General features: G+C 35.6%; 1 pseudogene; it reads right to left on the minus strand.

Moving 5' to 3' along the window:
* Positions 1 to 1886: 1886 nt before the first annotated feature.
* On the minus strand, positions 1887 to 3944 carry LOC149795537 (uncharacterized; annotated as a pseudogene).
* Between the last annotated feature and the right edge of the window lie 2355 nt (positions 3945 to 6299).

The following is a 6299-nucleotide window of genomic DNA, read 5'->3' on the forward strand; positions in this document are numbered from 1 at the left end:
TCACACTGTATGATGGCTTTCCGAGAACGCTAAATGGACTGAAGATGTGTTGAAAAAAAAATATCAGTAATTAATATCTATCAGATTTATGATTATTTAGTAGAGAAAACAAAGACAGCGATGAAAGGAGCTAAGTTTGAAAAACGAAATTGCTTTTGCATTTCTCGTTCGCTGAACGGCTTGTCATTGATATTAAAGTTTCAAGTATAAAATATTTTAGTGTACGTGAAAGGTGATTGCGTCAATAAAAATAAAATATCAAAATAAAGAAAATAATGTTGTTTAAAAATAGAATAACAAAACTAAAGATAAATGTTTTGTTGTTTTTTTAAAAATTAAAATAGCAAAACTATAATGATATTGGAATGAAAGTACCCAAAATACAATTTAATGTTATTTAAAACTAGAATAATAAAACTAAAGAAATGTTTTTGTTTTAAAAAATATTAAATGAGCAAAATTATATTGTTATTGGAATGAAAATACCAAATTACGGAATAATATTATTTTTAATTCAAAACCCAAAACTAATGTGTATTGTTATTTTCATTAAACACCATACTACTGAATAATTTTATTTTAATTAAAATATCATAACAATCTAATAATGCTGTTTTAAATAGACATTTCCATGGTTTGAAACTAACCATAGCTCGTTCGTGAGAGATTAGTAGATTTCACTACAGACTCAAATGTGTACATTGGTATTAGTCTAATGGCATTAAGTAAAATTTTATTTTAAATTCAAATTTGACAGAAAGGGTGGAGACAGCTGCATCTTTCTGAATCTGCAATTATACTGATTCTTTTCCCAATGATTTTAAACACACTATATTAAACCTACATACTTGCAAGCATGTTTCGATAGCTATATTGTGTATACCGCAAAACATGGTTCAACAAATATCATTAAAACATTGTGAAAAACTTGCTGATAAAACAAGTTCTGAGAGAAACCTCTCATTTGCTTGGCTGTTCGTGTTTATTGTTAAGAAAACATTTTTGGGATTATTATTATTATTATTATTATTCTGAATGCTTATATTTGTTTATCAACACTCTATGTACCTGCACATAATGTGACGATATTATTCAGACTTTCAACGCCGATGTCCACTTTCAATTCAATATAAAGAACATTTACCCAGCAGCGATAGCCTCATTTTGATATTTAGCGCTCGGTATCATTAACAGCAATTTGTCCGAATTGAGTATTGTGAAAGGGGTCCATTGACACATGAATATATTTATGCGTTCTGGGAAGCATTTAATTTAAACATTTGTATGTTGATAGGTTTCTATTATAACAGATGTACCCCGGTGTACTACGTACACTGTGGAGTTCTGAGGTTGTGGCCCTATTGTGTCTGGTGCTGGTTGGTTCGGACGCAGGTCTGGATTAACCCGTGGACTAACAAGGCTATAGCCCTGGACCCTCATCTTTTGTATGCCATTCTATATACCCTCTAATCCGATACGTAATACACACTAAGGCCATTCCATCCTATTTTCCTTAGCCACACACTTGGAGAAGTTATAGGTTGAACAATAAGAAAGGCACATTCAAATGTCTCCTGCACCCATTCCGCAATAGTGACTACTCTTTGTTTCTGTTAACAACTTTAGCCACCTGTTATTGATGGTCACGAGGAGATCGAAGCATGGAGCTGAATAGTGCTAACGTACAGATTAGGTCAACGAGGGTAATTTCTCATTAGACTTCTGTAACTGGCAAATAGACATAAACAATACTGTATCTTTTGAGTTGTCACTTTGTATTCTAGGAAATACATTTATTTCTTGATTGTACTGAACTTGTTGGTTTCAATTCAATCATTTACAAAGTTTGATTCCACAGAATCGTTACATCTGTTCTTAGCCAACGTTTATATAGGTTCCACTGAACCGCTTTCAGCAAGGTCCTTCGACTTGGAGCATTTGGAAAAGAATTGGTTAAATTTAAACGAAATATCAGCCAGTTTGCCCAGTCTTAATTTAGTTCCTTCTGTTGACATATCTGGAAGCTGAACTACAGTGCTTTCTACATTGGTTGCGTTCTGTTCCTCTAATTTACAGATGCGTTTCAATTTAGGTGAAAGCGAGGTGAATGCGGAGTAAAACGGAAGTAGGAATACAAACCAAAACATAAATACAATTGGATTCGCTGTTTTAAAATATAGGCAGACAGCAATTACCTGTATTAAGGCGTACAGTGAATATCCCCATAAGTGTTTCAGACTGGAAACAAATGGATTTGAGAGTTTGATTTTTTCTTCCACGGCCCTCTGTGGAATCGATTGGACTGTGCCCAAGACATTGTCTATCCAGGACAGGCAAATACGGACTGTACCTACTACAACCTCTGGTGTGAACTGGCTGATTGAGACTATTGTCTCCAAAAGCATGCCCTTATAGTTTTTCATGTTGCATGCTACAAGCTTTGGGAAGATGGCCATCAAGAATATGACGATAATAACGGAAAGGTAAGAATAATGAAGACTGACGCTACAGTGAATATAGATGTAGAGCAGCAGCAGTGGTCTCACAAGCATTTGCCGTAAGGCCAGATGAGCAAGGTAGAAACTCACAAAATCAAACTTGCTTGGTGTTCTCACTTTGGTCTTGTTAAAGCTTTGTCCCTGAACTATCTTTTGTAAGAATCTCATTATCCAGCCAAACGTATTTGGCCACGAATGCATGGCGAGAAGAATTTCACCCCTATTCCACATCATTTCGCGAATGTTCCAGGTGATGTAGTTATAACATGGCTCTTGTGATAGGTAAACCTGTCTAACATAGAGAGGTTTCGTAATGGCTCCTACAAATGCATCATGGCTGAGAATGTCCTCTGGAACACGTTCAATCAGGTTGTCTTTGGTATCAATTACGTTGTCAATATACGCACGATTTTGTATCAATGCCTTTCCAAAGAATCTTGATTGACCAAAGACGGCCATAACAGCAATTGTAATCGGTACATATAAGCCTTGTTGAATAGATTGGAAATGCATGAAAATTGTGTCGTCTGGTTCGCAACGAAGCTTTATTGCTGGCTGAATTATTGCCCTCTCCGGATGTGCTGCCGCTATCTGAAATAGTTCGGTTACTGAACCGCTAGGCACTCCATTGTCAGCATCAAGGACGAGTGTGTAATCAAATTTACGTTCAAAAATATTATTGACATCATCAGAAGCATGAAATAGAGGCTGACCGTAGGGACGAGCACTTTTTCCGTAATATTCCGGATCACAGTAACTGTATGCTTCATAATTTCCTTCTGACAACAACATCAAGTCCTGGTACTGTCCACACATTCGAAGGACACGACTTACACGATGCAGTACCATGAACTCTCGTACATATCTGTCACATATATTATCCAAATATTCCCGAATAAAGACTGGTGTATCTATATTTACGTACATCTGCCAAACATTTTTTAATCGAATAGGATCTATGGATTCATAATCTCTTATCGAAAACGCTAATCCTTCATTAGACAGTTCTTTGTAAATGATATCTTTATATGCGTTTTGCTTCTCTAACTCATACTTTTTCAGTTCTTCATCGTTTGTTGAGCTCACTAGGACAGCAGAAACGTTTGGTCCAAGGTTACCCATGTATCCTTTGTACATGGTCTCAAAACACTCGTCGATGTCATCTTTGCTTGTTGCCAGAAGGTTGTAGTTCAAAACTGCGGTCAATTGGTCAGCTGGAGCCTTCTCTACTTCACAGCAGTGTCCCCTCACAATGAGTGTCGCAATCGTTTGGACTGTAATTTCTAAAACGGAGACTTGTATAACGCTTAAGAATATTACAATTACGACTCCCTTGACAAAACTATTATGGGACCAATCAACGTTGATGATGTTTAAGAGGACGGTTCATAAACTGAGAGCAAGCCATAATGAAAAGTACAGAAATAGTCGCACAATTTTCCTCATAGTGACAGCAGATTGGAGTTCACCTCTTGCGACTGTACTATCAATTTTCTCTTTACGAAACCTGTAAATAAATAAATAAATAAATAAATAAATAAATAAATAAATAAATAAATCTTGCACAAACATTTTCTGTTGATTGTTACAAAACCATTCTCCTCACAGATCAAATTCTGACCATTTTGCCGATCTGACATGTTTGACACGAACAACTACTTCAAGAATATTTTCTTAGAACATTTGGATTGCAGCACTGCTCACTGGTTCCTAGAAGAATCACGTCAGATTACTGACACAGAACCATAGCCATAGTTTAATTTATTATAAATTTTAACATGAAATATTGAAATATATCAGTGGGAGAAAAATGATATCGCCACAGTGGCAAAGCCATTGTTATCATTACTGTGGCGATAGTGTTTCTGTGGCTGTTATTCAGACCCGTATGTCCATATTTGTGCTTAATTTATTTTCTTCTTATTTTCATTCCTCTCTTTCTCTCTCTCTCTCTCTCTCTCTCTCTCTCTCTCTCTCTCTCTCTCGATTATTAAGTCTTAAAATGTGTAGTCTGTTGACCCTCTAGTATAAACTTAGGAAGTCGACAAAAAGGCCTCATAAAAAATGCATTATAATGCACTGAAAAGAACAATAAGCAGTCTTCAGCTAACTTTTTATAACTTGTTTTCTGCGCGAATCGTACAAACTGTCAGTGCCTGAACTGATACTATTGAATATTCTTTGTCACGGATGCATACAATATACCTGTTGTTCTCTACGACAAATAATACAAAATATTTAAGATAAACTCGTGATTAAATATGACAGTAAATTGCTTTATGTAGCGAATATTTCTGTCGTCACAGCCATAATCATGTCTGAAAAGTATGGGGAAATTAGAACTTGATTAGTGTCGATTGAAAAATGAAATCAAGTCATTATCGAAGTTTGGATGCAGTCTCTGTTATCGAAATTGTTCGCAAGCCGACTGACACACATAATTCACGGCTGCGTGCAATAAAAAAAAATAAAACCCCCCAAAAAACAAACTAGCAAGCAAAATCCTTACAAGTAAACTCACAAGCATTAAAATATGTTGTTTGATAATGTTAGGCTCTGAAGTAGGTTGAAGAATTGTCATGTTGCTGTAGTACTCGAACCTGAGTAATGTTTGCTGTATCAATTCGCGCAAGAAAGGTCTCAACAAAAATAAAAAAATGTCTGCATTTTTGCACGAAAACATTAATTCTGTTGACAAAATACATGATTTGAAGAGCTATATGTGCAATCTAAATTTTGGAACTTCTGTTTATTGATACAGTAATGCGACCGTTAATCGCATTGATACTTAATTGAGAATTTTTTTTTTTTAAAGTCGAAACAATTTCGCCACTGGTGACAGTGCAATTCTTCCATATCACTCGTATAGTATTTCCTTACATTAGTAAATATTCCCTCTATCTTAATACTGGGTGCATGTAACGTGACTGTCACTTTGCTTTAGTACAAAACCGTACTGTATTTATAATCTCTGATTCATGTCGGGATTGATAGCTTTAGCAACACAGAAATTCTTTTATTACATATACCATAACACATTTTTCATGAGAAGAAGAAGAAGAAGATGATGATGATTTTTCACCTGATGTTCCACAGTTCAATGCTACGGTAAAATGAACGCATCATCCAATTATATGCGTAATATCTATGTACTTGCCATGACCAATTGTCCTTATGGATTACTGTATAATACATGATAAAATATAAATTACACCAAAACTTATTGAATACCAGAAGCAATATACCAAAGCGAAAACGTAAATGAAAGTATTCAATACGGACACGTCAACTCTGTAATGTAAACTGAGCTTGCCTAATATTAGCTGGTGTACTGCGTACAAGATATCAACATATAGTGTTAGCTGACGTAACAACATTTAAAATACTTACTTATTTTTGATCGAAAACAAGTCACACTAGCCGTCGTGTCTCCTCTCTACTCTTGGTAGAGTAGATGATGATAGGTAGAGACGTTCGTCTTTTTATAAAACGATCATCTCTTGACACACAGTTACCATCAAAAGGGCTTGACCTATGCTCGAGGGTGCTTTACTGACCTGGAAAAAAGGTCACACTCAGTGTTCTCTACTGCCCCGTACGTTATACTTGTAGCCCTCGGAACTGTAGAAGACCCCGATACCAAATGCAACAAAACAGATATGCTGTTATTTACGTTTCCAGTTAATTTAAAATACTTTCTTTAAAAAAAAACATTCAGTCAGCTAATTTCAAGGCCCATCACTCAAACAGTACACTTCTTACCACTTGTGTAACCATCAGCTGAGCAGGACGATAACTTCA

The sequence above is a fragment of the Sinohyriopsis cumingii genome, chromosome 7 (assembly GCF_028554795.1).
Source record: "Sinohyriopsis cumingii isolate HCF-2022 chromosome 7, ASM2855479v2, whole genome shotgun sequence".
NCBI classification, from domain to species: Eukaryota; Metazoa; Mollusca; class Bivalvia; order Unionida; family Unionidae; genus Sinohyriopsis; species Sinohyriopsis cumingii.